Source organism: Lathamus discolor, chromosome 22 (genome assembly GCF_037157495.1).
Source record: "Lathamus discolor isolate bLatDis1 chromosome 22, bLatDis1.hap1, whole genome shotgun sequence".
Classification (NCBI taxonomy): domain Eukaryota; kingdom Metazoa; phylum Chordata; class Aves; order Psittaciformes; family Psittacidae; genus Lathamus; species Lathamus discolor.
The window spans coordinates 754,936-777,659 of NC_088905.1; the positions used below are offsets into that span (position 1 = coordinate 754,936).

Consider the following 22,724-nt stretch of genomic DNA (forward strand, 5'->3'; position numbering starts at 1 on the left):
CGGCCATGGCAGCTGTGTTGAAGGCTAGTGGCTGGGCAGCCCTTGTCTGGTTTATACGCGGTGAGGGTTAAACCCCTTTCCTGTGAGCACTCGCTGCTCCTCTGTAGTAGCAGAGGAGCCGCTGCCGGCGCTGGTTTTGCTCGGACCGCTGCGGGACAGCGGGTGGCAGCACCTGAACAGGAGAGAGCCAACCTTCGAGCTTCGCCTCCCGGCTGCCTGCAGCGAGCGGTTTCGGGCCGGCCGCGGTGGCCGGTGGGGGAAGGCCGAGCCGGCCCAGGCCGGTTCCCGCCGGTTCCCTCACAGCAGCACGCAAAATGGCCGCCGTGTCGGGTTGAGGCGTCGGCGGGGAGGGAGCACATGGCGGGGCCGCCGTGTCCTGGGCCTGGGCCCTCACACGGGGTGACGCCGGCGAGAGGAGGAGGCAGGAGTGGAGATCGCAGAGGGAGGCACAACGGGTGAGCCGGGTGTTTTACTGACACAGCATTTGGCCTTTCCTCATTGCAGCCCATGCAGACTGGCATAGTTAGGTGGTTCTGACTTATAGAAACTGGACAAATCATGTCAAAATAGAGCATGGAGTGTGTATGTGTGGGCAAGAGGGATTTTTACAATATTGTTTTGGTGTTTAAGAAGAGAACAGTTGGGAGGAGAAAATCCAGGCTTCCCGTTCCTATTCCTAATAACATACTGAAAGAGAAAACATGGCCAAAAGGTAATCCAGCCAAGAGGTTAGGGATTAGCAATGTACAGCAATTGCTATCTGTCTTGAAGCTTGAAAAGCAACATTAAAGAGTAATAACAACACTTGAGTCTTTCTGATACCCAAGGGGGGAAGAGGATGCGAAGCAGCATGTGGCAATAATGCGTGGGCTCTGGTGTTGGGGAGAGGTGACTGAGTGCTGATGAGCCAACCGTCACTGTGATGTTGCACATGCTGCAAGGGAAAATCTTCCTGTTCAGCACCTATGCTCTGGGGCAGGCATCCAGATGGCATGTGAGTGGGCAACATGACAATTACTGAGCTATTCTGGGCGGGTAGTACATGCTGAGCATAGTCAAATTGAATCCATGTCTTGGAGGTTATGTGGGTCTTTCTCATGGCTCTGTTTCAGTTTGAAGTTATCAACCAAATCACTTTAAAATTTCTTTCTACTGTTACCAAAGCTGTTAAGTAACCTGCTGAATCAAAAGGTAAAATATGTTGAGGTAAAGATTGAGGTTTTATTTGAGGTTACTTCTGCCACAGAACTGTGTTAGTGTGAGTTCAGTCTCTCCAAAGCAAAAGACTCCAGAGTTGCACTGCTATGAATAAGAATAGCATCCGTGAAGAGAAGAGTTCTATGTAAATCCTTTTTCATTTTCTTTTGACCTTTTTTGATTTTTCAGCAGAAAGGTCTATGCAAGCTTATTAATGCTACAGGTTATAGGATTGATGTTGTGTTTGACGGAAAGCCATTCTCAATTCTAATTTACTTTTGGGTCACATTTCTTTGTATGGTACAGCTTAAGCTTGAAAGAAATTGGGATTTTTTTTTTGTGTGTGTGTGTGTTTTACTTTTTTTCCCCTATGATTCTGAAGCACTCAACTCACTTCTGTCTGACAAGTCTTGGTGAAGAACAGAGTGCTTTAGTCCATGAACCTAAAGAATAAAAAAACCTTAATATGACTAAGTTTCCCTTATTTTAGTAGTAGCAATATATTACGTGATATTATGCTGCGTGATGTGAGAATATGGAAATTGAGCATTATGTGGGAAAGCTGGGACAATCCTAAGCTGTTCTTGTGCTTACTTTAGGGCTTGGTGCAGGATTCTATGCTTTGGCTGTAGTAACAATTCATGCTCACTTTGTCCTGATGTAGGCGTTGACAGAAGGTGCATCGCAGGAGAGGACTGGGCTCTGGGTGGCATTTGCATTTCAGCAGCTGAGCCAACATGCCTTATGTTTTAGATTATCTGTTTAGTGAAGCATTTTAAAATGATGGCCTTGAGCAGCCTAACAGCATTGCTGTGACCTCTGGTATTTGAAGCTATTGATAATAATAATTTGGGAGTCACTTTGTGGTCCCCTGATGAAAGTGAATATGTGATTAGATATTTGAATTAATTATGTTGTACTTGAGTTAACTGAGATGCCAAAAGGCTGAATGAGTTCTCAAGGGGCTCACAACAAGTTGGTGGCAGAGCTGAGACTAAAACATAAACGGTGCCTGTCTTAGCCATAGACAGAACTGGTAATTTTTTTAATTTTACTTCTTAAGGAGAGGACGTGTTCCAAAATACAGGCTAGGCAAAATAGCAAGCAGTGAGGAAAGAAGTTTTGCATAAAGAATATTTGCTTTATGTTGTCGTCAGTGGTGTTACTATTGCTTGTCTCCCACAGACTGAGAGGGGATGCTTTATAATGGAAAATGTACCATGTGGACCAAGAGCTGAAGAGCCTATAGAGAGCTCCATTTGCAGATCCTTCATTGAAGGTATGTTATAAATATGCTTTTGTGAATCAATGTAATTTATGTAATTGAGGCAACAAATTAGAGAAAACAACCGAGTGACAAACTATTGTAATTATAGAAAATCAGCGAGCTAATTGAAGTAACAATCTATCAACAAAATTTATCTATTTAAAGGTTACATAGAGTAAACATGTTACAACTCACCACATTACATAGAGTAATTACAAGGGTAATGCTGGGGAAGTGTCTTTTTCCTCTTTGCTAAGGGGAGAACCTAAGTGGAAGTCTGAACTCTTAAAGCCCTGTTTTTGGAAGTTGGGTAAAGGTAAGCTTGTGTTGTGCTTTTGTTGATGCAGATGTAGGCAAAAAGTCTTTGAATGTTGTATGAGACCTTAGAACCAGTGAACTCTTTGGAAAGGGGTTTTTGTTTGGTTTGTGGTCCTGTAGGAATTCTTGTGACGAGCTTTAATCAGTTGTGACAAGTATGTCTTATGTTGATGTACAGTGTTTTTCCCCAGATGTACTTGGAATGCTGTTTTCTGAGCTGCAGTAATCATAGTTTGTTATTAAAATTGGTCAGTTATTAATTATTACTGTAATTAATCATTTTGAGTAAATAAGCTCATCATTTGCATTCATGCAGGATTTTTAGTGCTTATGCTTAACAGAAGGAGAAAATGAGTGGGAGCAGAGGTAGTTCTGCTTAGCTACAGTTGTTTTTGACATGGTGTGTAATTATGTTTAATTGCATTTAGTACAGTGCAAACGTAGTAAATGAGACTAAGTATAAGCATAACTTCCCTTGTACAAGTATCCCAATATTCTGATACAGCTATGGTAACTGGAAAGGCAGAGGTGGAGATTTTAATGTTAGCCACTTGTGCCCTACTCTACAAGAGCATTAAGCCCATTTGCACAATAAAATCGGCATTACTGATTTAAATGAGGGTGCAAAAGAAAGGAAGAACACTGCTGCTTTACCCGTGGACTGCATCTCTCCTTGGGAATGCTAGGGAAGAAACAGCCCTTGCTGCAGTGTTAACAGAACCTGTACCACTAGTAATACTCCATGTAAACACTTTGCAAAAAGCCGATGGTATAAATAGCAGAGAAGTGAAAAAAACATGTGGGGACTTGTCCAGGTTCCCCGCACTAGAATTGTTGTTACCTTTACAACACAAACTGAGACAGTATCAAAGACAATGCCAAGTCACAGTCACCATGATAAAGCATTTACACACATGTTCTTTTCTTGAAAAGCAGTATGAAAGGGGGAAGAGATTATGAACTTCAAAGAGCTGCCTTTAAACTAGGAATATTTACACACAGACCATGTCATTCTTCCTTCACTGAGGGAGAGCAGTTAGGAGGAATTCAGCAGGGAGCTTGGAATAAGGCAGCAGTGGATCAGATAGAAGTGTAAGGATAGCTCCAGACTGTTGTTCAGCCCCAGTCTACCTGTAATATAGGTGCCTTTGGAGTCTTTAAAAAGGAAAAAAGGAAGCGTGTGTGTTTTTTTGGTTGTGGGTGGGACAGTCCATTCTAGATGTTTTACTGGTAAGAAGCAGGTTAAATACATTCATAATAGTGTTCTGCTAAGCAGCTTTCCTCATCGCTTCAAAGATTCATGGAATTGTTTTGGGGGAAGGGGTGGAGGTGAACCGGTTTTAGTCACTGAATGCCTGATGGAATGTGCTAGAAGGTGACAGATTTAGGCAAGTTTTTTTCTGTACTTCTGCGAACATTTGTGCAAAGCAAACACTATCAAAATACCAAACCCCTAGGGAAATGAAAGCTGAAGTGAAATATAGCGTACTTTGATTAACTTTTTCAATGGAAACAGAACTAGGCCACTACCCAATGCTTTTGCATGTGATTTTATTTAAGATTTCTGAACTAATTTTACTGACCTTTTTCAGTATCTCATAACTGGTTCCATTTCAGTCAGTAGTAGAATCTGGGTATTTAAAATTTTTTTCTGATCTGTTTCTTAGTCTTTAAACATTTACATCCTATTTCTCTTTGTCCTTGTATTTAGTACATGCAGAGTTGTCATGAAAATATTTGAATCTTATGAGTGATGCTTTGTTACACTGTTCTCACATTCCTTGGCATAATTTGGCTTGTTCCTCCTCTCTGTGCTAAGATTCATAGTTAGACCACAAAAAAGTTTCCATGTGTTTATTTTACCCTCACTAGTTTTGCTATGTATCTGCAGAGGAAAATGGGCAGTGTGTAGCCATTCAGTATAGGCTGAATCTTCTTTTAGTAAGAGTTATGCAAACACATTTAACTTGTTTACTGAACAAACATATATTCACAAGCTTTGAGTTACACTGTTGACTTCTAGTACAATGTAGAGTGGAAATGAACACAGGGCTAAAAGTGGGAGAATGATAAAAAGGGATTATAAAAGAGCTGTATTTTCTTTAAAGAACAAAGCTATTTTACACTTGGCCACAAAACCGTTCTTTCTTGGTAATATATATTTAGAAAGATTTAAGAATACTTCAACATTTTAGTTGTATACTGCAGGATTTCTGAAGCTTTCTGTAGAGGCTCGAATAAATGAAATGATATCTTAGTACAATAATGGAGGACAATACTTATCTAAGCAACTCTTAATCTTAAATGTACTTACTCTGACAACACCCCTGTGAGTTACAGAACTTCTATGATCCTTTTTTAGGAGAAAAGACTTAAGGAACAAAGAGGCTCAGCCTGAGATTTTCTTTTTAGGCTCTTTGCCTTGATGTGAGTGAAAACTATGTTACCCAAATGTCTTCTCTGTCTGCATTTAAGTTTGGTAGTAGTGCAGTACTAATTGGTGCGACATCTAAATTCCTTTAACAAATAAAATAATTAGGAAGACCAGTGAGTAAGGAATGTTTTGGGTTAAGTCAGTGAAAGTGAAATGATTTGATTTTAATATGTGGTATGAGTGAATCCTTTTTTTGGAAAGTAGATAGAGCCTGGACTGCTTTTTAGATGAACTGGCTGAGAGTTAGGGGGATTATATACTATGATGTCTGGGATAGCACACCTTCAAAATCTGAAATTAGCACACCTTCAAAATCTGAAATTACTTAGAGTGATTTTTCTAAATATAGAAAGGGGAAACAGAAAAACTTTGATGTCAAGGCATCACTTTGGGTTGTCACTCTAGCAGGCTGTAGCTGGCTTTGTGTAGGGGAAACCCCCCTACACTCCTTTAGTACCCAGATGTAGTAAAGCAATCTGTGTTAGGCTTAGACTAACTGAAGTGTGCTGAGATTTGTTGGGCCAGTGAATAAAATTGAGTCTCCATTTATGTGGTTGTTCCCTAGAAGCAGAACCTGTGTGGTTTGGCTTGCTGTGCTTCAGACATGGCTTACAAAGCTGCCAGGACACAAGTGTACACTTCCCTTTTCCCCAGTTGAGCTGGCACCTCTTTAAAACACCTATACAAATAAATGTATTTTTACTCCTGCCTTTGTCATATAACTTGATTGTACGTTCCTGATGGAGCCCTCATTTCAAGTGTGATTTCTTAAAGCTAATAAACTGTGTAACTGGCTTATGGTTTTCATTCTATATGGCTTGAACTTTATGATTTTTCTGACCCAGAAACAAGAAAACTTACAACAGTGCCTGAAGTCTTAGTGCAGTGTATTACTTCAGAGTCCCAGGAAGACATTTTTTCCCCAGGTCAGCAAATGCTTGTAGGTTTTGATAGATATTCTCAATTATGTCTCCAAAAATGAATTACAAGTTGTGAAAGGAACAGAATACGTACGCTCTTAAGTCTTTGGGGGATTCAACTCTGTAGTTCCAGAGCTCTTTCTGAGAGGAGGAGGTTATAAGAATCAGGGAAAGAAAAAGAGCTTTATTACTTGCACTAGCAGTACTAATGAAAGCTGGTGTGCAGTGTGTTGTGTGTATTTGTGAGTGTATCCATGTTGACTGAAAATGTTTTGTCAGCATGTCTTTTTGAAAAAACAACTTTTCATCAAAATGCGACCTCTCAAGGGAAATGATTTCTTGTAAACACGCTTTGGTTTTCCTCAATATGAAGAAAAAATCCCTATTTACAGCATACAGGCGCTATCCCTACAGTACCATTTTGTGTCGTATGTGTCCACTGAGTGTGGGACTGACTGAGGCTCCAGAGCTTGGATTTCTCCTGCAGCCTGTGCCAGGACTCTAATGCAGTGTGTAGATCAAGTCAAATAACTTGGTTTTACTTCTATACTTTAATTGGTTTCTTTAGTTGCTTTGAGATTCACTAATAAACATTGTATCCATTGGCTATTTATGTATTTATGTTGCCCATGATATACTGAATAAGCACATGTTGCAGGTACTAGGTAATAAATTACAATATGATGATTTCTTATGACTGAGAGTTTTTTCCAAGGAGTTCTGAGAAGACTAAGCATGAGATTGCCATGCATTTTCGGTCATAATTGGGTGCTTCAAGAAACCTGCATTTTCATGCAGAAAACTTCATTTTTTGTAGAGATGAGATGTCATAGAAAAGGTCTTTTGTAGTTCAGACAGGCTATATGGGATAACTATTATTTTTTTGCCAGCGAGACTATCTTACAGATGCGTATTGGTATCTTACGTAGGCAATACAATATCCTGGTTAGCAATCAGAGAGGTGCCAATACAGAAAGACTTGTCTTGCATTGTAGGGCTTTTCTTGACTTTTAGCTCAATATAATGCTGGGAGGAAGGGAAAACCAAGCTGCTTGTGCCCAAGAAAAGAAAAAACGCTGGTGGTATCAGCTGGTCTTTATCAGTAGTGGCAAGAAGGTTATCTTCACTGCCATTTTTTTCTTTCTGTCTAGTTTGCAGCCCCTTTCTGGGTGCTGAAAACCAGCCTTTTCCTTTACAGCCCATGGAAAAAACAAATCAACCTGTTCTTTTCCCACTCAGGTTGTATTTCTGTTCTTGCTGCTTTCCTCTGGACTTCTTTCAGTTGATGTGTGTATCTTTTACCTGTCTGTATCTGTCCAAGACACATACAGTTTTGTAGCCAAATTCTTGTAATGGACAGAGTTGTGTGTCTTTGGCTTTTGTGGTAAGGATATTCCAATGTGGAAAGTCCTTGATCTATGAAACTTTAAGCGAATCAGAGCTTTCAAGAGCCTTTATTCTTTTTAGTAGTTCGGCTGTATGTGTCTATAAACATTACTGTTTTTTCTTACAAAGCTTTTAATGCAGCAGGAGAAAAAAAGATATGGTCCCTCTAAATGAAACGGCAGCAATTGAACTTACATTATTTGTGGAAGCCACAGTTTGAAGTACTATAATGGTTTTAAACCAGCTAGTGTCTTATGCAAAGATAAAGAGAACTTAAATGGAAGCAGAGCAGCACAGTTAAGGAGTACAGTTTTAACAGCAAAAGGTGATTTTTATGAGGATTTATTTTGCATTCCTAGCACTTATTATACTGCTCAGTAGTGCAGATCATCTTGGCACTTTGCAGTTACATTAAAGGTGCAGACTTTCAAAAACAAGTGTGTATAGTGTGTGGCAGGCTGCAGTTAAAACCATGGATATTGAACAGTAAGTGAGAAGAGTTGGTTTGGGGCATCAAAAAAAGAGCATGCACTCAGTGCATATTTACTGTTTAAAGCTCCATAATGCTTTTTGCTCTATTCACTGGTTAGATCGACCAGAGCTGTGTACCATCATGACTAAGCAAGCAGCCTGTTTTGTACTTTAACTAGACTTGTCTAAATGAAGTTATTTCTAAGGCTATTCATGGTCCATCAAAGAGCTACCCTCCTGAGGAGAAAATAAAACGCCTTGCTCCAGACCAGCACCTTTGATACTACATGGCCAGGAGTCTCATCATAAAATGTTTTACCTAAACCAAGGTGTGGGAGGGAAACACTCAGAGACCGAACTACCACTGCCGAATCTTTCTTTGGGAAAATGCACCATGTTGTGGATTGGTTGCCACTGTATTTGTGTTCACAGGGTTACTCTTAGGCTCAACAGGCGCTGCAAGTGCTCTATGTTCAGAAGAGAGTTTGGAACAGTGTTTGAAACACATAGGAGCAACTGTGTCAAACCTGTTACTGTGCTTTGAAACATATTCAATTGACTGAAACTTCCCAAAAATCCCATGCCTACAGTAATGAACAAAACTAATAAACTCTTTTGCCCAAGCTTCTGTCTGCAGCACCTGAAGTTGAAAGTTGCATGGTAATATGCTTGGAGGCATATTTTGAGAAGTTATACTGACTCTGAAAATACAGTGGAACTTTTAAGCTCTTGGGAGTTCATAAGTTTTCCCCTCCTCTAATCAGGCAGTATCCATTTACAACTGCCTTTTTTAGCCACAGGAAATCCCTTCACTTGAACTGAAGAGGTATGTGGAAAGTATTGCCTCTAAAGGCAACATCTGTGCTGCTTTGTGAATCACCAACCCAAAAGGGTGCTGTATATGCTAATCAGCTTAACCATGGTCATGGGAAGGAATGCTAATTACTTTCTGCTGGGAGTGGGTGCTGTTTGACACCTAGGGAAGTAAGATTGAGCTCACAAATTGCTGCAGACATCTGCAAAGATGTACTGCTCCAGGTTGTCTTTTTCTTTCTGGTTAGCTGCTTGCCTGAATGTGTTTAGATTTAGGAAAAATGGAGAAAAGCTTCAGTTAATCAGAATTTGATTACAATAAGAGGTCAGAAATCATCATACAATGTTGTTAATCATTAGCAAGATGATATGGTATGGTGAAGTAATTGCAATAAACAGCCCAGCTGGAAGAAAATGGTTCAGATTTTCATATACATTGAACTTGTTTCCATCCCTGTGTGCTGTTTGCCTCCTTGTTAATTTCTTTTTTTGACTATGTAAAAGCCTGACATTTACCAGCGAGTTAAATACATCATTGTCCTAGGAATTGTTTAGATGGGTAAGAGAACAATGTTGTCTGAAAGACTTGCCAAATCCCTGTGCCTTGCTTGTGTAGTTCATAGTATCCTTTATATGTCTTGGCTATTTCGGGTACTACTTTTTCTGGCCTCTCTCTATTTCAGGTGAGATCAGTTGGCCCTGGCCACACACTGACTCACTAATCCCTTGTGTGTCTGTCTAGAGCTGCTGGAAAAAACCCATTTCTTTCAGAAGTCTTTGGGCATAAGTGTTTTTCTCTCTCCTTAAACTCAGTCTTCCCTGTGCTTGCCTTCAGTTCAGGATTGCTTTACTTCAAGATGATTAAAAATATGATTTACATATTAATCTTTTCCTCTTCAGTAAGTAAAACTGCTCTTTAAGGGATTATAAATTTTAGCCTCATTTTACTAGTGCCTCAGTGTATAAGTTGAGGTGAAACCATAATGTTCAGACTGGAGTCTTACACCCCTCTGGAATTTTGACATAAATGTGACTTACCAGGAATGAGAAGTTGATACAGCTGTTTATTTTATCACTTCCTGCATGGACATTTTCACCTTGAGTCAGATCACTGGATAGAGCTTAAATGCATTCAAAGATAAGCTATTTCACACCAGCTATAAGGTATGGGTTTATACGTAGAGCATTGCAAGGGATCCTCCTGATATGTAGGGATTTTTAGTGGTAGCATGATGGTCTGTGAATATCTTTCTATGTTCTAATTTGAGTTCTTGAAATAGATTTAAGTACTTTGTAAGCCTCTTGTTGTTCCCTTGCCTGGGGTTTGTATTGCAAATAAAAAAATATGGATGCTAGCAAGAAATTCAGGACAGAGGTTTAATTTCACATAACTTTGTGCATTTTGCTTAAATTGTAACTATGCTGGAAGCTATGTTAGAGATCATTTCTTGCAGCAGGAGGATAAGGACATTATAGCTTTGATGCTGGACGTAGTAGAGTTGCACTTTTACCTGTGTTACCTGATGGACCCCCCTCCCCCGAGCTGGTAGTCTGTTGGCTCCAGCAAAATGTCACTTAGAGTTCACATTGTGTGTGAACATCCAGCAGCTGATGCTTGAACAACAGCAGCTATGTCTGCGTAGCACTGTGGCATATTAGAACACCTGAAGTCAGATTAATTCTTGGGTTGAAGAAATATGCTTTTTCACCATTGTGGTTCAGTATCCTCTTCATGTTCAGTAATAGATGGTAATGTAAAATATTGAATCCACTTGTCCTTTATGACGTTTTCAGTAACAAAAGATCTCCATCACTGTGTGATGGTAGAATGTTGAAATACATATTCAATATATCTTATAAATTAATGGGTCTTTGCAGATGTCAAATTTCAGTTGGGGGGGGAGAGAAGAGAAAAAATTATTTTTTTTTTTTTTTAACCTTAAAATGTGGTGGTCCAAGTAAATTTAAAACCCATGTATGCATATGTAACTTGGATCAATGATTTAGTGAGTCCATTTCTAATATCCGCATGACAGAGCCAGTATTTTGTAAGAAATGAATGGTATTGATTCACACAGTAAGTACAATTAAAACAAATGACAATTCAAATGTTATTAGGGTCTGTTTGAGCTGTTTGGATGGTGTGTCCTCATGGGTTACAAGGAATGGAAGTATAACTGATTCTTGATGTGTGAGGCTCTGTGTATTCATGCGTGCTGCTAAAAACCAACTAGAACTTTTGCTTCAACAAGAAATTGTTTGGAATGGTAAAATGGTTTTAAGAGTTGCAGTACTCTTATGGAGTAAATTATTACTTGCATTTAGGTGTGTTCAAATTTAGATTGCTTTATGTTGAATATTGGTAGTGGCCTTGTGTTAAATGAGGTGATGTGGCTCATCACTGATGCTGTGAAGTGCAGCCGAAGATCTGGATTTGGTTTCCATCTCTTCCACAGAAATACCGGGTGATGCAGGAGAAGACATTCCCTAAATCTGTTAAGAAATGAATAACAGTTGCAACAGCTCCGAGCTTGAACCAAGAAAGAAACTAACCCATTTCCTTAAGGGCATTTAGTGAAATCTTTAAGATCTTTCTAGATACAGTCCCAAAGGTGACCAGAGTTCTTCACTGAATAACACTTTGAGCCAGTCAGTGTTCCCATACAGGCATTTCTTAAATTACAGTCAGATTCTCTCATTGCAAGAGGAGTTCTTCTGGGAGAATTTCATCTTGGTGATACCAACTTAAAACTTATCTTGAGATAACACTGGAGAGTAGATTGCCCTTCACAAATATGATAAGCAGTGTAATGAAATAGCATGATAGGACTTTAATAACAAAGTAGAAACAAAATACTTCAGCTTTTGGCTAACAGGTTAAAAATTGTAAAAGGGCCAATTATGTGTGGCACAGTGCCTTTTATGTGGTAAAACACGTTTTTTTGCAACTACAGATCTGTGACTATAACAAGAAAAATCAAGGTTTGGAGGAGTTATCTGTATCTTTTTTATTATGCTACTAATCCATCCTATTCCTCATACCTACCTATCTATTTACCCTGCTCTTATCTCAAGGGCACTTAGGCTTTTGTTGTGATCCATGTGGGTAGCCATCAGCTCATAAATTATACTAGAAAAATATCCATCAGCCTGGCAGGTCCTCAGCTTCAGGCCTGAACCTGAGGTTTATTTCTTCAGTGAAACAGAACTTCATTAATAATATTGTGTTGCTCACTGCATGTTGAGGTGCGGGGGTTAAAGGCTATCATTCTTTAAGTTACGCACACGTAAAAGTCACACAAAATGACAAGCAGAAGTTTTTTTTGGAGATGGACATCACTGCTTTAATATGAAACATGTTCATAGGCTATAAAGAAGTAATTCCAGTTCAGATATAATCTGTGAAGGGCCTATTAGTTTTTTGATTGCTAGGACTATAGCAGGATTACACAGCAAAGCAGAGAGATTGCATTTGTCAAAAATGACAGAGGTTTTCCAAGAAATCCATACCACTGGAGATATAGAAGATTCAACTTAGTTTTCCATTATTGGAAAACCAGATTTATGTAGCATTTAGAGAAGTACTTACATTACAAGATGAGGTTGGGAAGGACAGACCAATAGGCTGAACTTAAAGGTGTCTGAAAATGCATTTTTCTTTGGAAAGGGTGACAAAACCTCTCTAAGTAAACATGCAGATGTTGTATGAGGGAATATTAGCACCCTGTGATGGTAATCTGCAGCATGGTCTGTGACTCAAAGATGTTGTGAAGTGTGTACTGGTCTTTGGGTGGTCTCCCCAGCATGTTGTATGCTGAGTAATGGAGATGCTGATTGTCCCAGTCAGATGTTCCCAGTGTCCTCTGGTGTGAACATAAAACTTAGCAAATTGGGCAGGTCTGGGTAATGTAAATTAAGAGAGAATTCTGGTTGGCAGAGAGAAGGGAATGCCAAGCAAGCAACCTAATAAATACTTAAAGAAATCCTCCATTAGCTGGGTGGGTTATTCTGTAAGTTTGGAAGGACAAATTACTACCTAGAAATGTGGCAGGAGGTTGGTTTTGTGTTGGTGAGGTTTGGCTTCAGGGGGGTGTTTTGCTTCTGCCATAGTGTCTCCCAGTGTTTCTAGTAAATCACTTAGGTCTTATAGAAGCTCCTGTGATATTTATTTTTGTGGGTCTTTGCCCTGTTTTCAGATGATGTGCTTTCAGAATCAGGGATCAAGGTCATTAAACATTGTTTTTTGGCTCAAGGCAGAGGGGAAGATGCTGTGAACTCAAAGAAAACACTCCCCTACACTCCCCACAGAAACCCTCCACACCTGACAAACTACAGAAATGCATTCAGATCTCCTTATCCCTTTGAAGAAAATGGGTTTATTAAATCGCAGATGAAAGATAGGGAATTGATGTTATCTGTCTCATAGACACGATCCAATTTAGCTGATAGTGAGCTGAACCTGAGGAGAATTCTCTTAAGTTGTTTATTTCCTTCACAAACACATAGTTAATATTTAATTTGCAAAACATGTGCTGTGTTATGTCCCTTTTCAAACCTTTTATCTGTCATAAAGATTATGGAAAAATGTAGAGAGAACTTGTTACATTTTATTCAGTTCCTGGAAGCAACCTGGGCTTTTTGAAGGTCAGCAATAGCCATGGGTGTCTAATTCCAGAAACTTCAAATAGGTTCTGAATGCTCAAACCCTTCTGGTTTTGCTGGAGATGCTGCATCAAGTATCTGTTAGCAGGTTGCTTTTAGATTTCAGCGGACACCTTTAAACTCATAGAACTTCCCATGGGAGTCCCAAGTGCGCTGTTATTGAGTGCCCTTGGGAGTCCCATGGACCGGAAGAGGACATGATGGTTTAACTATGTGAATTCAGCAGCTAGTCTCTACAAGCATGTCTGTTTCCCTCCTCACTGCACTAGCAAGGTGCATTGCAGTCACAAGCTGAGATAGGAGGAAATGAGTGGCTTGTCTGGATCCAGCAGGTAACATTAGGCAATGCACTGACATTGAAATTTCACTGTTAACTCTGACAGTGCCCTTTGAATTTCCCTGTCTGAAATGAGGGCTCTAGAATAGAAGCACTCTCCCATAGCTCATTAGTGTGAGCAGAGTGGATGCTTGTTCTGCTTTAGCATACAGTCTGTGGAGTCTTCTCACACTACTTAGAATATTGTGGATTCCCTTTAATGATGAATGCTCTGCAACAGAGAGCAAATTGAAGCATAATGGCATGTCAGTTAGAAATGAAACAAAGTGAAATGAAATACAAATAGAAATAGCAGTTCTTAAAATGAAAAATAAAAAGGGCTGAAGATCTCCATAAGGCTATATTTGATAAAATGTTTCAATTCAGCTTGTTCATCTCCTCTAAATACTAGCATGTTCCTTCCCCTGAACCCCCTGCATTACAGAAAGCACTGGCAGATACTGCAGTCAGATGTGTATAAAAGAGCTGGGTTTAATTTTCTGTTATTCACTTGACTGGATCTGCTGTTTGTAATTTGGTATCTGGGTGTCTACAGATCAGCAGTAATTCCAGTTAGATGTTTGCCTGTTCAAGTGAGATGCCTTGACATGGGGAAGTTGGACATGGGTTGGGTTTTGTTTGGTGCTTCACGTTTGCCATGCTTGTGCTTCTCAAAGCTAATACTGTGTTGTAGGATAGTTTTTGCTATGCTGACAGTGATTTTTGTTTGCTTGCATGTGAAGCAAACCATCTGGGGCACCCAACACTTACCCTTTCTAGTATTATTCTGTGGTTTTGTCTACTTCAGAGAGTCCAGAAAACTGATTGCTAATGCAGCCCATATGAACTCTACTGATATGCATACACAAATCCATGTACTAAGGCAGCCACATCTTGACTGGACTTGTGTGTGCTTCTTGAAATGAATATCACAACCTTCTGACCAGGCTTTTGCTTAGGTACCTTTCTGCTACACCTTATGCTGCTTTTGTACAGGAGGAATTTTCAGAGCCTTAAGAATTAAAGCTCCTTGCACTGATTTGATTGATGGTCTTTTTACCAAATGCTGTGCTGGTGCTTGTGCATACAACATACAAAGTATCACACACATTTTCCAGTGGAATGATTCTTCTCAGTGAAGAAAATGCATACTCTGCTCTACATAACGTAGACCAAAAGTCAAATAAACAGTGAAAAATGACTGGGGTAACCAGGGATTAGCAGCCAGTGCATTATGTTGATTACCCACATTGTCTTCAGCTTAATAAATTCTATTTTGCTGTAAGTCAGTTAAATTGTGTGTGAAAATAGAGAAGATGGAAAATGAGACTGAACAAGAGGGTTAAGTGACAGTGTGCTATTCCATATGCAATTAAAAAAGCAAGAAAAACCCTCTTGAGGAAAAGGAGATTTTGAAGTATAAAATAAAATCCACAATTCTGTTTTAATATGGGAAGCTGAAATAGTCTGTCCAGTGCTCATCATTAAACCCATACAAAGCAGCTGATGAAGTACTTTTTAATGCATCATGTGGCACTTGCAATACTGCAGCATTGATGTGAGCTACTGAGTAATCACTACAAATGGGCAAGTAGGAAGTAGCAGTGATTAATTCCAAGTCATGGTTTTGGCATCCCATTCACTGGATCCAGATCCTATGATTCAATACTTGCTCTGGCAGATCCTGTTGTAGAATAGCTTTCTATCATGAGTGAATCCCTCCAGAACTCATGTGTCTTGACTCATAAGAATATCCTTTCATCCAGAAGTCTTTAAGGAGCTGTTTGGAAGGCTCAGTTAATATTAGCCGTTATTTACTTATCTGCTTTGGTTATCCCTTGGCAATTAATGGAATTTTCAGTGACAAGAAAAATGAAACATGCACAGACCATCTAACTGGAACAGGCTGCTTAGGCTGGGTAGAGAAGTCAAAGTAAAGGAAAAAGTACAAGAGAAAACCTTTGCAGTGTAGCTGAGCTGCTTACTTTGTTTTCTGTCAATCACTCTATTTCTGTGTTAAAGTTAAGAACTGATACCCAGAACTCCATTAGAGCCAATGAGAGGTAGAAGTGCTCAGAAACTTTGGAAAAGTGGGCTGCTGTATGGGGAAGTAGTGTCATCTAGTGGTTAAGGAGAAAGACCAGGAAATCAGGACTCCTGGGTCCTGTTCTAAAATGTACTACCTACTTGTTGGTTGATGAATTTACTTGGAATCTCAGTATGCCATTTGACTGAGGGAAGGGAGGAGGACAATGACAGATGAGCTTTTGGCCAAACTGTCTTTTCAGTTTTGAAAGAGCAAAAGGCTAAATGTAGAAGATGTGTGTGCCACCATCAGAACTCTCTTGTACCAAGGAGATTTGAAACTAACTCAGTTCTGTTTCAGACAATGCAAGGAGAATACCTCTGGTGTCTTTGTATTTGAATAGGACCAGAACAATTCAGAATTTGTCAGTTTTCTATCTCAAGAGTGCCAAATCCAGGCAGAGGCTAAGGAATCTGCTTGTCAGTCTGCTTGTGGATAAGGAGGAAAGACCAAGCGGGTTTGTGTATGTATTCACTAGTAGGTGGCTTAGAAGCATTTTATGGTGGTTGTGTAGTACATTTGTTCATTGCTAATGATCACTTCCAGTGTCAGCAGTTTGAGGAGGACTCCCAGCTGTACCTTTTGTTTCTATCAACTACAATCCAGTATTATCTCCTGCTGCTCTTGGCAGCAAACAAGCTGGGATGAAGGATGCAGTAGTAGAGCTGAATCCCAGAAAGTGGTGCATTTGGGGAAGAGGAATGCTGGAATGGATTTTTCTTTTCTGCCCTTTATGAGAAGAGTTTTACCCTTAGTAGGGTAAATCTGCAGCCTTGTAGTCACTGTGGATCTTTATGGCATCTTGGATACCTGGCTTTGCAATGCACACTTGTCCAACTAGGAAGATCCTGTCCTGTAGGCCAGTTGGGAGTGGACGATGGCAGGACAAGAGCAGCAGAGCACTGTATATAATTTAGAGTTAACAACCTTTCTCCCTGCATTTTAAAGGTTTCCAGTGAACAGTAATGGCACAGCCAAGCCTTCCTGCTGTAAACTGTTGGCACCAAGGAGTGAATTTGGATGAGGTGCCCTCAAGCTAACACAGTGCAGCAGCCTTAAACTGAAATGACACGGGATTATTGGTTGATATTTTTTTATTTTTTATTTTTTTCATTTGGGTTTGGATTTTGTAGCTTCCGTGGTACTGGAGTGTATCACACTCCTTTATCATAGATGATGCATATATGGTTTAGGAAAGAGTGATTGATTTCTTATCTGTAAAATAGAAATAGGTACAGAAGAACTTAAAGCAGGGATTTTTTTAACTGTTTCTTTATATAATTCTCACTAAAATCAGTGGAAGTTATGCAGTGGGAATAGCTTTAAAAGAGGTTTGTTTAAGCTCCCTGATGGCAGAAGCAGCTGAATCCTCATCTCTCATGTTGCGTACTAGTGCTGTTTGCTCCTTTAACATTCACTCAGCGGCCAGTCCTTACATTCATCTCTCTTCTGACATTCAGATTGGCTGTAGGTATGGCAGATACTCTCTTAGGTTTGTTGACTTCTCATGCTAGCAAGCTTTCACTGGCTCAGTGATCCCATTAGTAAACAGCCTCTGTGATCCCCACAGGGAATAAATGGTGTGAGCTGGGGACATCTTCATATCTAGTCTTCACATGCTGCATATGGGATTTTTCATACCACAGCTCTAAATCTGGGACTGCTTTAGTACTCCTTATGTTGCTTTTACAATGGCTGAAAGCACATGGAAATTTTCAGGTGGAAGGCTACAATAATTCCACAATGTGTTCCTCCACCTCCTGCTCTGTGGAAGCTTTTCTTGGCTACCTGGCATTCATGTTACCAGTGTAGTCATTTTCCTGTTGGCACTAAGAAAATGCTGGGCTGGCTGACCCCACTGAGCAGCCTTTCTTTACCAAGCTGGTGTGGAGAAGTCATGTCTCAGTTGCTACATGAGCCTGAGGAACAAGGCACCATTTGGATCTGCAGCCTGGGCAATGTGGTTGAACAAGCGGAGCAACATTAAGGGCAGCTGACTGCAAAGCTGTTAGCATTCAGCACAGTGCACAGCTCCAGCTTAGTGTTAGCTCTACTATTATAATTCTCTGTTAATTACACAGTGTTGATTATATAACTACTTAGCAGTTCCTCCTCTTTTAATGAGCACAGCTGTTTTCTGTCCAGCTTCCACAGGGAAAATTCCCCATCTCTAATTTAAAAGTAATACATTCAAAGGAAACTCCAGAGGGCTCTTGGGCTCGCACTGTTTAATATGTTTTAACACTCATGGTGCCTGCAGGCTTCCTTCAGCCTAGAGAGCACTTATGTCCTTTCCCCTTACCCTCTTCAGTGAATCTTTATAACTAATAAACTTTATTATTAGCATTAAAAACCCAACAAAGCCATCACCTTGTTATGAATAGAACCATTTTATTTAGGCGGACTCATACAAGCTGTCATGTAACTCTGCTAATTTGGATTCATGCACTGTATTCACTGCTTTTCTAAGTGGACCAGTGGGCAGTTTTCTCCCGAAACCTCTCCGAAGAGTGAGTGATATAAAGATGTATTTGCTTATGCTGAGGTAGCTGTGAGTTACCATTTTGCAGGAGACAAAAGTATTAACGTCTGGAGACCAGGCAGGTTAAGATGCTGGAGCATTAAAAGAGAGTAATGTGTAGGCAGACAGTAGCACTGTGCTGAACAAAGACCTTCAGGCCACTGCTTGCTTCCAGGTTCATGCCAGACATACTGCAGCAGTGGCAGTAACACCTCAAAGAGCTTGCAGAGGACTCAGTGCAGGTTTATGCAGTGGTCTGTCAGTGCAAACGTTTTGGGCATGTACAGTTTTCCTTTGGAAAACATGTTTTTGTCAGAATCAAAACATTTCAAACCAGGAAGATGTAGGCTTAGCTGAAGTTTTAGGTGGAAGAATTGTCAAAACACATCGCTTCAGCACTCTAGCTTGGCTTTCACAGAGTTCATTTCGCTAAGGTTTTTATAACTTAATGTTTCAGGTGTATGATAACGTGCTGGCATGTTTTGATGCTGGCAGAATACAGTCATTGTGGCCTGAACAGAATGCATGGGAATGCTCAGTATTTTAGCTTATTTTTAAAACTTCTGGTCTGTAAGCAGTTTTGAAGGACCTTCCAGGAAGAAGTGGCTGTAGCAGGTCTGTAGCAGTGGCAGGAAGCCTGTAGGAAGAGTTAAGCTTTGTTTTCTAACTGGAAGCCCATGATTTCTTCTTCATGGTTCTCTCTTCTAATCCCTAACAACTTCCTCAATCTGTGAATTTGACCCTCCTAATTTTTAATATTTAAAAACTTTAATAACTGATAAACACTTGAGCAAATGCTTGAACACGCTGTGGAGCTGCAAGTTGATTGTAACCCTCTAAAAGAGTTCTTGTTGATGTGCTTTAAAAGCACCACTCTCATCTGTGACATCTCAATCATTTATTAGTCTGTGTACCCTTTATAGGTGTAACTTTAACATAAATTGAGCCTGCTGTCATGGTTTAAACCCAGCCACACAGCTCGTTCTCTCAATCCCCCCCTTCTTGCCCTCCCTCTACTCCTAGAGGGATGGAGAGGAGAATTGTAAAGAACGCAACTCCCACGGGTTGAGATAAAAACAGTTTAGTAACTAAGGTATAACACAAATCACTACTACTACCACCACCAGTAATAATAATGATAAAGGAAATAACAAGGGGAGAGAATATAACACCTCAGCACCAGCTGACCGATAACTCGCCCAACCCCACCTGACCGAGCACCGACCCATACCTCATCCAACCCTGCAGTGCACTAGCCCTTCCGGGTGACTGCCTGTTACATCCTGGGCATGATGTGCTGTGATATGGAATACCTCTTTGGCTAGCTTGGGTCAGGTGTCCTGTCTGTGCTTCCTCCCGGCTTTCCCTCCTCCCTGGCAGAGCATGAGGCTCAGAAAGTCCTTGGCCAGACCAAACATTTGAGCAGCAACTAAAAACATCAGCGTTATCAGCACTGTTCCCAGGCCAAAAGTCAAAACACAGTGCTGCACCAGCCACCAAGGAGGAAAAAAAATGACTGCTACTGCTGAACCCAGGACACCTGCCTTATCTGTTATTGAAAGCAAAGACACTATTCCTAGAAAGATGATGCTTTATCTGGAAGATGCTCTCTATCTTTGCCATTTCTAAACACTGCACAGATAAATATGTCTCTTTAGCTAGTGTCCTTTTGTTTCTCCAGTACGCTTGATGTAACATACATCAAGTTGTTTCCCTCAGGGGGCCCTGTTCAGATGCATCTTGAGTTACATTATGGTAATAATGTTCATTCTTTGCATTAATAATTACACTGAAGGCCTCCTGTTCAGCAGAGTATTGTATTTCTTTGATGTTTTCCTTGCTATTATAAACTGCTGTGCTGTTCCTGTGTGTTTCTGCTGACACTGCATGTCACCCCTTCTCCCTGTTGTTGGGTTGGTTTTTTCCTCTCCACTACTTTTGCCTCTGGATAGTAACACATCATATTGGGTAAAATGGAATTAGGGGCAACTAATCCACTCAGGCCCTAGACCTGACAGGTAAAGACAAAGTGGGCATTGGTATTGACTACGACACTGCTCTAGTGAGCTGTTTTAACAAACCCAGGAATTTCCAGGCTTAGTTGCTTGAGGCAGCAAATGATACAAGTGTAAGGTAAAATGGCTGTGAAAGAACAGTGTTTACAAGATGAAAAATGATTTGTACCTGTTTAAGAAAAAGGCAGGTTTATTGCAGCAGTTGTGTGAATGCAATTTACTGTTGTAGATTCGGTGTTTATTTTAGTTTAATAACTTTCTACATAATTCCATTGATTTTGCTGGCAAGGTACTAAGGCTGATTTTGGCTCATAATGACTGATTTAAAAAAACTGATTTGTAATACTCAATATTTGCATGCACTAATGTCTGGACAAACAGGGATGTCTGTGTTGGAGATGTAACTTCTTTCTTTGTCTTTCTTTGTCTTTTTTTTTGGACTTGAATAATAAGTGGTTTGGTCCTGTAAGTCTCCATTTTGAGAACAAGTAGAGAAGAGTCAGGTGTGTTTTATGTAATCTGTTCAAGTTTCCCTAAAGAAAACTGCAGTCAAATATTGGAACATTTATTATTAATACTTCATAACCTCTTTTTTAAATCAGCAGTGCCCAAAAGGTTTTTATTTTTTTTCTTGTCTTTTTAATGTCATTCAGTGGCTGTCCCTGCCATCCCCTGCTTTTTCCTCTTCTTAGCGTTACAGCTGCAGTATCTCATCAGCTATATTAAGAGTCGAAATTTGTAGTCCACTTATGTGTTGTTGCTTACTTTTGGTTCTGTTAAACAGTTAGAATGGGGGAACTTCCATTTAATTTTCATGCTCTGCAGGAAAATACTGAAACAGCCAGCATGAATGAAGTTCCAGGGAGTTGGAACTGGATGAGCTTAAGGCCCTTTCCAACCCAAACCACTCTGGGATTCGATGGTTGCCTGACTACTGACAATCAGACACACAAGCAATGCGGGGTCAGATCGCCATCAGATGTGGAGCACAAGGTTCTTCCCCTATTCGTTTGGATTTTATAAACTATTTTATACTGGTATTTTATCAGCCGCAGAAAGATTTGGAACTTCTGTTAAGTGACACTGTTTCAATGGCAGATCTAGCTTTTCCCATACTTACCTTACTCTAAACCAGATTTTAGGATAAAACCCATTCAGGTGTTCAAAACAGTTGGAGAAAGATACTGACAATGTCAGAAAATCTTTAATCTCCCCATATGGTGATCACTACAAACTCGTCATCTTATTACAAAACCAAATCAATGATACTGGGGTTTCTTTTTGCTTTTACAGCATAATCTGTGCTGAAGAATTACACTGATTGCTTTGTCAATGCTTCAAAATCCCAATACAGAGCCAGACAGGGCTCTTCATGTGGGAAAGCTGCCCTCCCACCCCTCCAAAGTCTTTATTCTGTAACTCCAAACTCCCTGGCTGGCAAGGACAAGATCAGATACCAGCTCTGCTATAAACACATTCTTCTGGGGCTTGATGTAAAGCAAACAGGAATCCTTCTACTGATTTCCGTGAAAATCTGTGTATTTACATCTTTCAGGAATTACCTGTTACACTCATTTCTGTGATCTACATGAGCAGAAAAATGTCTTAAGTAGGCAGAATGATTTAAGCCTGAAAATTAATTCTGCCACTATAGAAATGGCCTTAGTTACAGACCTGTTTCAGTTAGTACTAACAAAAGACCTTCCTGAAACTTCAGGCCTTTGAACTAGATCCCCAGACTGCAGCAGTTTGTAGTGATTCTACCAGTTTAAGCAGCAAACCCCACAAAATTCATGACCACATCCAAAGCTTTTGAAAAAATCCTGCATGAATGCATGGAACCTAAATCAAAAGTTAAGAGTTCCATCCCTGCTTGTCAAACAACTGTGGAGAAAACACACGTAAAGCCAAATACAGAGAAATAGAGGCCAAATAATAGAGAATAAACAACATAATGTCATTGCAAGGATGCAGGAGCATTGATTTAAAAGATGAAGTCTTCCCTCAGGTATTATTCTAGCCCATCATCTTTGCTTTAAACATGTGAAGATCCGTAGGGACAAACATGCTCTTCAGTTTTTCAAGTGACAGAGGATGAATTCTCCTGAGGAGCAGAGTTCAATATAAGCTCAATTTTCAATTTCTCTTTGAGAAGTGAAACATATTCAACAGCAAGCTCATGGTTTTGGGTTCTGTAGGTCAGATCCTCCACTCAAAAACTCCAACAGATGTACAGCAAAGATGACAAAGCTCTGGTTTGACATTCTGATGCTAGGAAGAAGCACCACTGACCTCCTGCAATAGTTCACAGCACAGCT

The 22,724-nt window shown here is 40.1% G+C and overlaps 1 protein-coding gene across 6 annotated transcripts in view; it reads left to right on the forward strand.

Annotated features, from left to right (window-relative positions):
- Positions 1–22,724, forward strand: part of LRRTM4 (leucine rich repeat transmembrane neuronal 4) — a 489,302-nt gene that overhangs the window by 51,466 nt on the left and 415,112 nt on the right. For 3 of the 6 annotated variants that reach the window (XR_010608124.1, XR_010608129.1, XM_065659276.1), the window contains exons 1-2: positions 315–455; positions 2,383–2,476. The gene's annotated coding sequence lies outside the window, so the exon portion shown is untranslated. Of the gene's footprint in view, positions 1–314; positions 456–2,382; positions 2,477–22,724 lie in introns of those variants that run through there. The other 3 variants (XR_010608126.1, XR_010608125.1, XR_010608127.1) reach the window with 1 other exon arrangement.